The sequence below is a fragment of the Neopsephotus bourkii genome, unplaced genomic scaffold (assembly GCF_033783945.1).
Source record: "Neopsephotus bourkii isolate Nb327-2 ecotype Australia unplaced genomic scaffold, CSIRO-AGI_Nbou_v1 NB_887, whole genome shotgun sequence".
NCBI lineage: Eukaryota > Metazoa > Chordata > Aves > Psittaciformes > Psittacidae > Neopsephotus > Neopsephotus bourkii.
The window spans coordinates 126,644-137,818 of record NW_026901381.1 but is presented as its reverse complement, the minus strand read 5'-3'; the positions used below and the strand labels follow the sequence as shown (position 1 = coordinate 137,818).

The window sequence follows — 11,175 nt, the reverse complement described above, 5'->3', positions numbered from 1 at the left end:
AAGTGGCTGCTTTCTATATTGTAAATATGCATTAGAAAGCTCTTATAGGCTCGTGCTGGGGATTTGATGTTTTTAACTGACTACATTCCTTACATTTTTGTCTAACTGCCAAGAAAGCGAAATAAAATGGCTTTTTTAGTGTTTCCTCTAAGAATAGCCCTGCTTCTTTGTAAATATAGCAAAGGAATTGTTGATAATAATTCTTTGGGAGAATAACTGGTGTTATTGATGTTGAAAGTAGAAAGATTGCTGTTTCTGTCTCAGAAATAGAGCTAACCAAGTGAGCCTGAGCATTCCTTAGCCAGCTCCTGAGATGGGGCTGGGTTTGTTCCTGTTCCAGGAGGTGTCGAACCCGAGAAGCCTGGCACCAGAGCCCAAGACTAGGAAAAATAAATAAGATTTGCATTCTCTTTCAGAGCACAACCCTGAACTTTTTCCCTCTTTGCTCCCATTTCCCACTTTGCAGATGGTTCTGCCCTCTGCCAGCTTACCCAGAGACGCTGGGGTTAATCTACTCAGGCTGCCCAAGCAAACACGCACAATTAACACTTGGTGAATCAAATATGTACAGTTAACTGGGTGAAGTCCCGTCCTCCTGCAGTACCAGAGACAAAGGCTGTCATTCTGCTCTAGAAGTTGATGAGTTGAGCTGAGTTTTAGATTACAGGCCCCTGGCTGCTGCTGGTTTGACACCCACCATACACCCAGCCCTCAGTTAGATGTGCTCTGTTAATGCCATATGATAAAACAGCGGTAAAACCAGGACTGCAGCATGAGAATTTGAAGCAAGCTGTGCCATGCTCTGGCTGCTGAACATCGCAAGGCCTCTCACAAAGGTTCCCTGTCATTAACCAGACCTTCTGATGAGCATGCAGAGATTTGATGCTTGTTTCAGTGAGCCTCGCCAGGGCTGGTAGCCCTCCTTAGCCTTAGTTCAAAGCAGAGACTCAGTGGGGCCAGGCTGTAGGTTTGCTGCCCAGGTGCTGTTTGTGCTGACTCTTCCTCCTCCTGCCTTCCCCAATGGCTGGGAAAGGTGGTCAAGGGCTGTTCCCAATTCACCTTTGCCAGCACCAGGCAGCAGTTTATAGACCTCTGTTGTATTCTCACTTTACTTCCTAGACTGAAAAGCCCCAGTCTCTTTAGTTACACCCCATAGAGATAAAGCAGGTAAAAATGGGATCACTTGGGGTAAAAGGGTAATCAGTCATTCCTGCCATCACTCTTCTTCCTCTATTGTCAGTTTGGTTACACGGTCTCCTTAGCAAGATTTACACCATCCCAGGTGGCATTTGAGGCCAAATGCCAAACAACTTGGCATCTTTTGAGCCAAAGGGATTGTTCTGTGTTTCACCCTCAAGCCTATGCTTGTGCCACAGCTTTGATGATATTCTCTACCCAAAGCTATAATATTTAGAATGACACCAGAATTCATAGAGCCTGTAAGGGAGAGGCACCTCATCATCTCTAGAGCGATTTGTGAATGAGAGGTGAAGAAGGGTGGAAGGCAGAGATTTAAAGGGCAGAGAATTGTCAAGGTTTAAGAAATTAAAACAGCCCCCACTGGCCCCTTTATCTATCAATTTAAACCAAAACCCCAACAACACCCCAAACCAGTTTGGCTTTATCAAGATGAAGAGATGCCACATAGTCTGACTACCTCATTAATGAGCTTCTCTGTGGTTTAGGAAATTCAGATCTGCCAGCTCTCATTTCCAGCATGCATCTAGGCTGGTGGCTGCTCTGCTTGTGTTCCTACACCTCATGTTGTGACCAGTTCCGAATCTGGGATGAATCACAAGCAGGTAGGACCCTGTTCAGGCCCAAATAGCAGCCAACCTACCAGGCTCATAGCACTTCAGTCCTGAATGAGGGCAAAAGTATGAACATTGCCTGTCCTATGAGATCTCTGTCATTCAAAGCCAAATCCACACGCTAAACTTGATTTGCCTATTCCTTTTACTGCTCTTTGGAGAGGTCTGAGCACTGTGATGAAAGGACCCTGTGGAGTACAGTGAGACAAGAATATGTTAAATGTTGCAGATGTGCTCAAATTGGGGATAGGGAGATAACCCAGTGAGAAAAGTAGTCTGGGATCAAAACCACTGTGATTTCTAATAACTGGAGAATTGAGCTGTAACAGCCTGCAGAGCATCTGTGTGTTGGTCTGCCCATAGAAGACACAGCTTCCTTTAAGCTACCCAGACCACAGGCTCCAAAAGGTCCTGTACTAACCTTAGGATAACATAACTGTTGCCTCCCTGAGACCCTAAGTGTGCCTAAACAAGGGGGATGTGCGTGAGGGCTGAGTTCCCAGAGTGGGTGCTGGGAGCACAGTGTGAGAGCGTGCGATGCTGTGCAGAAACACGGCTTAAGGTCAGACTCGGCTCTAAAGCTTCCTCAGAATCCCAAATCCTCTTTTTATAAGAGTTTCACTCAAACACAAACAATTAAAGAATTTCATCTTCTCCTCCTATGGTGGGAAAGCCTGGATGCTCCTCTGGTCTCTAAACTTTATTAAATAGCTCAGAGCCTTCCCTCGGTGAGGGTCCTGCTTGGCTTCACACAACCCGGATCTTTGTGTTCGATGCAAATAAATTGGTCACTGATGCCAGTTGGCAGCAGGGAAGAGAAATCACACAGCCTGTTGCAAGGAAGGGAGCTGCGAGCCTCATGGCTGCTGATACGGTTGGAGTCGTTTGCCAAGGACCCCCATCAACGGCAGCACCTTTTCAGAGACCTCAGTGTGTGCTATTGCGCATCTCCACTATCCACCTCTCCTTATGCTTCACCTCCTAGGGACAACACCTATGCCAGCCTCTGTGCTCAAGCACTCGATGTTCGGATGCCTGCCTGGGGCACAGGGAGATGGGTTTTGTCATTTTAATGCTGGAATTTACCCCATTAATAGCAGTGATCTGACACAACGGGCAGAAACTCTCCCCCTGGACCGGTTGCTCTGGAGGCCTGCGGCTCTCTCATCACCAGGGCTTTGTCAGAGCGTGCAGTATGCTAACATCCTGCCAGCTCACCTTTCTCTAAGCGTCAGTCCCACCAGTGCAAATAAGGTGTCTGCCACATGTCTGCTGGTTTCTCCCTGGTGCACTGAGGCAAAGCAGCCCTTCCTTGTCAGTCAGTGACCAAAACTGTTGATTCTGGAACAACTGACTGTGCTGGCTGTAAAGGATGCCAAAACCTCTTGAAAGCTGGGAGGCAAAGGTGTTTTCTTTGTAAATGAATTTAGCTGTAGAAGGAATTTCCCTGAGAGCTTGTTTGATATCTGGACTAGAAATGGCTTTCCTTCTCCATCTCCACCTACTCAGCCCTCAGAGCCACATCCAGGGAGCCTTTGGACACAATTCTCCTCTCGACATTCCCTGCTTTGGAGTTCCTCTGTGTTTATCTCTAGACAGCTGATGGATGTTCCAGGTGAGTCCAACTGGAATGTGCTTGCTGGGTTGGTGTCATGGACTTAGTGCAGCCTAGGGAGGGTTCCTCAGTTGCAGAGCACATTTCCTGTTGTATCAGACATTTGTGGCAGGGCTGAGCTGAAGGAAGCTTGGTCCAGTTTGGTTAAACTGCCCGTTCAAATCACAGCCAGCTCCTGAGCTGCTTGTTAAAGCTCAGGTCTGGTACATCCCACTTGATGTAAGCGCTCTCTGGTTCCCTGGGAGCCATCCCTGCTCAGTTCAGCAGCTTCCCCCTTTCCCTCCCCATCAGCAGGCCAAGGGGGATTTCTGGCCAGCTCCAGGCCCCAGGGTCACCCAGGTACCTCCTGCCTCCCTTGCCAAACACAGCTGTGCAAAAGGAAGGCACATCCTAAGCGCTGTGCATGCCCGAAGCAGCACGGATCTATCATATTGCTAAATGCTGCCATGTGTGATAGAGGCAGGACCTTGCAAGGCAAAAGACATTTTGCAGCCACATAGGAGAGCGACCCCATGGTAAGAGTGGCTTTTAAGAAACAAGTCTGAAGGAGAGGAGTGGTAAACCCAGCTCTACCTGTACCCAAAGACACAGGTAACACCTGGTGGCACTGATAAAGCTGGTGCTGTGAGCCTTAGCTCCCATAGGAAACAGGACCTCTACCAGCATCCGTAAGTAAATATCCCCCTGTGTCTTTACACACTTAAATACCTTTGCAAACCTGGCTCCTTGCCTGTTTCCCACACTGGGCTGCTGCTGCTTTACTTGTGCACAGCAGCAGGAGCAAGGAGCTCAGCTGTAATTTGGGGTTGTGTTGTGCTAAGCACTGTACAGGCACAGAACAAAAGACCTCTGACTGCTTCCCAGCATCCAGCTCTTGTTGTTTCAAAAACAACCCTCCCCGTTTCTCTGGTTTTTCACTTTTATTCATTGTTTTCTTGCTTCCTTTATATTCCTGGTGCCTCCAAGCTAGAATACCTTTGCTGGGCTCCTGAGGGAGCCAGGCCAAACCACATGGAAAGGGCTTTTTACCTGTGTCCCGCTTATCTACAAGAGGTAAGAGTGGTTGGAGCGAAGCTGCAAGGATTGAAATGAAGGGTGTCAGAGGTAATGCTGCACCACAAACTTAGTGCTCCAAGGTTCCCACTGGGATTAGGGAACATAAGCACTGCTGGGGGAAGAATGCACAAGTTTGGACCAAGGAGAAGTGAGCAGATGCAAATATGTGACATGGAACTGAAAAGCTGAGCTCCAAGAGAGGCAAATGTACTCCAGCTGCAGCTGGAACTGGTGGGTTCTGCTCCTCCTCTGCCCAGGCTCTTCATTTGACAGCAATGACCAACATGGGATTTCCTTCAGGGCTGTGCCAAGGAGCTTCATTGCTTAAGTGTTGACCCTTAGCTAGGTAAAAGCCACTGCATCACAACCACCCACCCTTGGGTTCCAGCTCTGAGCAACGCTCTGCATCCATCCACGACTTACACAAATCTCAGCCACCATGTTTTAAAGGGAAAGTTCTTGAGCTGGTGTTTCTGGTGAAATCCCAATGGGAGAAGTGTGATTTCTGGGTGCTTTGATGCATTCCAGGTTCATTTTGGGGCTCTACAATTCATGGCAGCTGGTTCTTTGATTATTTTACGTTAAGGACCAACTTCCAGTAACATCAGTGGGAGCAGGATTTTAGCTCTAAAGCTATTATTAACTAATGCAGCACAACAATGCCTGGCTTTGGTTCTGTTTTGTTTTCTCCCAGGGTCGGAACGTGTGTGTATCCCATTAACTCTGTCCTCGCTGCTCTCAAGATGTTCCGCACAAATGATTTTATTTTTTTGGTAAGAAAATCTCTTTTACAAGGCAGTTTTATGAGAGCTGACAAAATGCCTCGTAAATAACCCAGCAGGAAATATGGGGTAAATAAAATTTTTACAGCTTTATCATAAACCTGAGAAGTCTTTGGTTCCTTTTCGAATGGAATGAGCAAGGTATTTCATTAAAGGAAAAGACAGGCTCTCTAAAGCCCAACAATTATAGGCACAATGCCTTTTTAACCTGCAATTCAGTCAAACAGGTTTGGTGGCAGTGCACAATGTTAAAGGCCCTGTTTTGACACTTTGGGTCACGCTCCCCACAGATCAATTGGTGCTGTAGGTTCCCTGCACAGCAGAGCTGGAGAACTGGTGTGTGCTTGACCTGCCCCCAAAGCACCCAGGACCTCTAAGGGAACATGTATCTGGGGAACATGCTTAGGGCAGGCTGAGGCTTTCTGCTGCCTTTGTGCATCTCATACAGGGGGGCTGTGGCTGGGCCCCTGAGGGCAAAGGGAGTACAAACAAATATGGTCCTCAGGTCTTCAGCATAAGCCTGAAATGTGATGATTTGGTCAAAGACCAAGAGTCTGAAATAGAAACGCTTGGAACAAGCCTCAGTCCTTGAACTTTGCGTGAAGGGGGAATTCAGCTCTCAGCAGGAGGATCTTTGGCGTGTGATATTTTGGTGCTGTGGGAAGGAGGGAGGGGGGTGTCACTTCTAAGTCCTTTGCACTTGTAAAAATTCATATTGACATCCATGACTATTTTCTGCTCACAGTGAAACAGAAATTTGGCAAAACACAACCTGTTCCTGGGCGCCTAAGAGCTACAGAAACCACCTCCCAAAGGAAGCCATAAAGTGCCATTGTATGCCTACTGGGTCTGATGAAACACCAGAGGAAATGATCCCAAGTGAAGGTCTTTGCCATTTCTCACACCTCTGGTTCTCTGATCCACCCTCTTTGTGTCTCTGGGTTGGCTACAAATGGGAAGAGAACAGTCCTGGAAAGACTGTGCTTCAGAGAACAACTGGAGATGTTCAGATATGAACCTTATCTGCCTTGCATTGAGAGCATCATCAGAGGAAGACCAGAGTGGACTCCACCACCCAGCCTCACCTTGCTGGTACTACAGGTTGTACTGTGCAGCTTTGGCCCCCACCCCTCCTCCAGGGCCTTATTGCATAAAGCCCACCACCCAGGGTGGTATGGGCCCTACCTTGCCTCAGGGGCACTGCTGCATTCCCTGCCTTCCCACCCAGCCCTTTCCCACCCACCCAACATCATCTGAGTCCTCGGGACATCTACAGCAGCTTCCTACAGGAATGTCATGTCGGGAAGGCATTTAAAGCCTTTGTAGCTCTAATGCCATGTAAACAAGGAGGTAAGCCCACCCCACCCCACCACTCCAAAGCCCTTTTGATGTTGATTTCTTTTATGGCCACCAGCCACACTTTGGGAGAGCTGGTCCCTGCACCAACCCGTCTGCAGTCCTGCTGCCTGCTCCTGCCTAACACCCAGCTCTTGGAGCCCTCGCTGGCTTCTGAGCCAAGTCAGGGTGTCCCTGGGAGCTTTGCCTGTATAAGGGCTGTAGCGTCTGGCACGTTGTCTGGAAAGCGCTGTGTAAATAGGAGGGACAATTATCACAGCCCTTTCCCGAAAGGAAATTCCATATTGGCACCGAGCGGCAGGATAGGATGGCAGAGCAAGCTGGGCTGTGCGCAGGGCTCTGCCCTCCTCCGGCAGCCTCTGACAGCATGGGGAGGGAAACTGGCTCTTTGATGGGACACGCTGCTCTAGTGGAAGCCCATATGGTACTGAGCGATCTGTGCTGAATGCCCCTGTTATCCACACGCCCCTGTCACCGCCCCCCTGCCTCTACCCTCCCCTCGGGCCCCCTCCCTGATGCAGAGGTTAAATAAAATATCATTTCCTTCTGATTTAGCCTTTGTCTTTGGCAATCAAAATGCCCTTCAGGCCCCTGTGGATTCAACCTTCCAGGTCAGGGTAGGACATGGGAAACCCCTTCCCAGGCGTTTCACTGTAGATAATGTCACGGCTGATTCATGAGATCATTCAAAGCGCTGCCTGCCACTGTGGCTGCTGCTTTCTGTGCTGATGCTGCTTGGTTTGGGCTCTACCTCCTTTTCCCTCTAGCAACACCCAACAGAGATCATGCAGCAAAAGAATGGATGGTGTAAGAGGAAGATCTGTAAAGGACAGTGTATTACCTGGCTTTTATTGTGGAGTGTTGGTTTTTAACCTCTCTTTCCTTGCGTAGTTTTACTTATTTGGGTTGAAAGTGCAAAGAGGCAGCAGGGAGACAAACAGCACCGACTTCACCCAGTAATGTGCAATAGGTAAAAGGGAGGAAGGCTGACTGGTTTTTGGCATTTATGTGTTCTCTGGGGTAAGCAGGACGAATATAGAAGGAAAGTCTCCAATGCTGGTGTCCCATGCGTTTTGCTGTTTGAGTCTGTCCATTTCTGATGTGGTTCAGTGTGCAAACGTGCTGGCATGGATGTGCAGCAGGTACACGTTATACTCTCTAGGTGAAGGCCTCTGTGAGTGCAGGGCTTTCATCCACCTTCCTGCCTGATCCAAACTATCCTGGTTCAGCCCCATGCAGGGATACACACTGGTAGAAAAGCATGCTAGTGAAAACTGTCCATGAGCAGGCAGCTCTCGTCCCCAAACCAGTGTCTGTGGGCACAGCAGCTACTGGTATAACCATCAGGCTCCCGGCATCACCTCGCTGCTCTCTGTAAGTGACCAGGTAGGGATGCAGGAAAAGGCAAGCACTGAGTAAAGGACAAGGTATGGGCTGTCTGTGTGCATCCACCTTACCATGGGGTTATCCATGGGTCAAAGCACCCTGTATCTTTAGTGGATGGAGCTATAGGGAATTAGCTGACAGGAGTTTGGGCTGTGAGGCTGTTCCTTGGTTTTCCTTGCAGAAATAGAGCCTATTTGTCTATTTCCTTCTTTCTTTTTAAGCAGCAGGCTCCTAAATAACTATTTAAAGCATTTCAAAAAGCCGAACTGGCAAGACATGGAAATCAGAGGGAGACAGCAGGGAGGGGAACGCGCCTGAAAGCCGGGAATAAGAGGACAAATGGCCCCCGCCCCAGCGATGGTCCCAGCCCCCCATTCTCACCCTGCTAACATCCCTCCCTTTGGTAAACAGAGACAGGCAGGTTGGCACCTTGTTTCCCCAGACAAAGGAGCTGGCCCTTTGTCTCCCTGCGTGACTCCCTGGCAGATGGGGCTGGAGGGTGCCTGAGGGGTCTTGTTCAAGGAAAGCCTCCAGTATGCAAAACGCGCCCAGAGGCAGGCAGGAGAGCGATGGGCTTCCTCCTGTGAAAGGGCTGGGCAAACAGTTTCTATCTCCTGACAATTCCTTTTTGACTCTGAGAAAACACAAATAGTCTGTAGTTTTCCTAACTGAGCCTCTTGTTTTTATAGGAACTGAGAGGGAAACCCGGGATTTGGAGCCAAGCTCTATTTCTGGGGAGGGAGAAAGCCGGGATCCTGGCAGCAGGAATGTGTGCGTGTCTGAAATACTTAAAATTCTTTCCCAAAATGTCCTAGGAGGTGAGAATCAGGCCCAAAGAATCAGCAAGGTGCAAGTGTTGTGAAGTCCTGGTGTTTGCCAATCCCTGCTTCCAGCAGCGGGGATTTGCTGCAGGCTATTCTTGTTGCTTTCAAGGGGGTGAGTGAGGCAGAGGGGAGATAATCAAGCGCAAGAGTTGATGAGAAGCCCATAGCTGGTCAGTCAGTTCATCACCCACTGGTGTGTTTTAACCAGGTTTCCTTCCAAGGCCATTGCACCACACATAGGGCCCAACCTTAGCATTACTGGTTGGAGGCTTCCTCCAGCCTCCTCCACCACAAGAGGCTGAGCTGAGGCAAACAAATCACTGAAAACACATTGATTTCTTCAGGAAAGGTGTCAGGCACCACATGGGGAGACCCGTGGCACGTTTCCATACCCAGCTCTGCTGGGATGGCAGCTCAGAGCTCTCCTTATGGATGGCGAGTCTTTGAGTTTAAACCAGTCTCAGCCAATGGACCTGTTGTGCTGGCTCGGAGGTCTCAGCCCGGCTGGTAACAGGAAGATGCCCACACTGCTGTTGGCACGATTTGTCCCCTTGTTTCATTATTTTCCATCCCACTTTGACCTATTATTAACAGACCCACCTTCTACCTAGTGCTTCTGTTTCCCCTGATATATTTGTAAAAGGCCTCTTATTCTCCTTAATCCCTTTGGCTATAATTAACTCATTCTGCATTTTTGCTGCCCTTATCTTTTCCCTGCAAGCCTTAACTGACTGAATATTCTTGTTTGGTCGCCTCCCTGTTTTCCATTTCTACTAAAGGTTTTCTTTTTAATCCTTAGATCTCTGAGCAGGCTTTGCACACTCTTATTTCTTGCATTCTTCTTTATTTACTCTTCTTTTTCTCTCCCACCTTATGTACTTTGTGTGTAACACATGGGTAGATTTCAGAACCGTCTCACATCGCACTCTACTTGCCCAATCTCTTAATTCTCTTCAACACATTCTCCTTTTTCCTTTGGTGCAGTGCAATGTTTCTGTCACTCAGGAGATTCCCACCTTCTCAGGCTATTCATTTCCTTCACCCAAAGTCTTTGGTGCTATGGAAAACATGCAGAGTAAATTATTATTGGTGTAGGGGTTATTTTTGACCCAAATGTGGACATGGGCTCGGTGCTATTCAGGAAAGTGGATCTTGGCTCTTGGTGACAAAAGTGTCTTTACAGTTTGGCCGATTGTAACATCCTGGCATCAGTTCCCAACAGGACAGCCCTTTTCTTTACTCCCCTCAGTCCCCAGCTTTTCAACCCTTCCTCTCAGCTGGGTTTGTGTTTACCATGATGCCTTTGAATAGGGTTTATTCTGATGTGTTTTATCTCTCATGTTGACAGTGGTATCTCTGAGGGGACTGTTCTGCTGCTGCTGGGAAACTGGGTATTCCCTCACACTCACAGGGACAAATCCATGGCACGTGATGGGGATCCACTGTGTTCACCTGAGAGGAAGGTGCCAGGGGTTGGGCTGGTGCTGTGTGTTTGAGGACCAGGGTGGTAAAAGCTCTCAGGGGATGGTGGGACCTGTTCAGTGTGCAGAGCTGAGGCAGGCATCCTGGTCCATTCAGCTGCAGAAGGAGGGGGCTTGGGAATCCCTCTTGCTGCCAACACCTAACCCAGGAGCAAGCCTGGCAAGAGGATACTTCTACTGAGAGCAGGGAGGTGTGAACAGAAGTGGGATCTAAAGCCATGCAAGTCCTGCCTGAGCATCCCATGGAGAGGCCACCGCCGGTGCAGGTATGCTGGGTAATTCAGTGTGGATGGGGGAAAGCAGTGTTCTTTTGTACTGGCTGTTGTGGAAACAGAGGCTGTGGAGGGGAACTTACCCCATGCAGTTCCAGCATGGGTCTGGCGTTGGCACTGTCCTCTCCATGAGGAACAGGGTCCGTGCCACACACCCTGGGAGGGAAAGGCAACACCTTTCTTATCCCACCCCCAGCTCCCTTTGCTCCATGGAGATGAGGGCTGTGGTGCTCGGACAGCGGGATGGCAGCAGGGAGGAGGCCACGTGCCATCCCTCATAAACCTCCCTCCTTCACACCAGGCAGAACTGGCACCGCTGCCCACTGCTCCATGCTCAAGCCCTAGTGAGGGCAGCAGCATCAGCGGCCATGCCCATGGCTGGTTCTGCTCCAGCTCACGTGTGTGTGCAGGAGCCCGGCTGCCCCAGCTCACGCTCACGCCTGCACCCCAACCATCCTCCTGCCACAAAAGAGGCTTCTTTATGTCCTGCGAGAGGAGGAGGTGGGAGAGAGGGAACGTGAAGGCTGTGAATTCCTCAGCCACATATCTCGCCTCCCTCTCTGTTCCTATGCTGCCAGCTTCGCCATCGGGA

General features: G+C 49.3%; 1 long non-coding RNA gene across 1 annotated transcript; it reads left to right on the top strand.

Annotated features, from left to right (window-relative positions):
* The first annotated feature begins 577 nt into the window (after nt 1-577).
* On the top strand, nt 578-7,281 carry LOC133214330 (uncharacterized). The gene is made up of 3 exons (XR_009726098.1): nt 578-4,479; nt 5,177-5,255; nt 6,010-7,281. It is a non-coding gene; the product is annotated as an uncharacterized LOC133214330 (long non-coding RNA).
* Nucleotides 7,282-11,175: the final 3,894 nt, after the last annotated feature.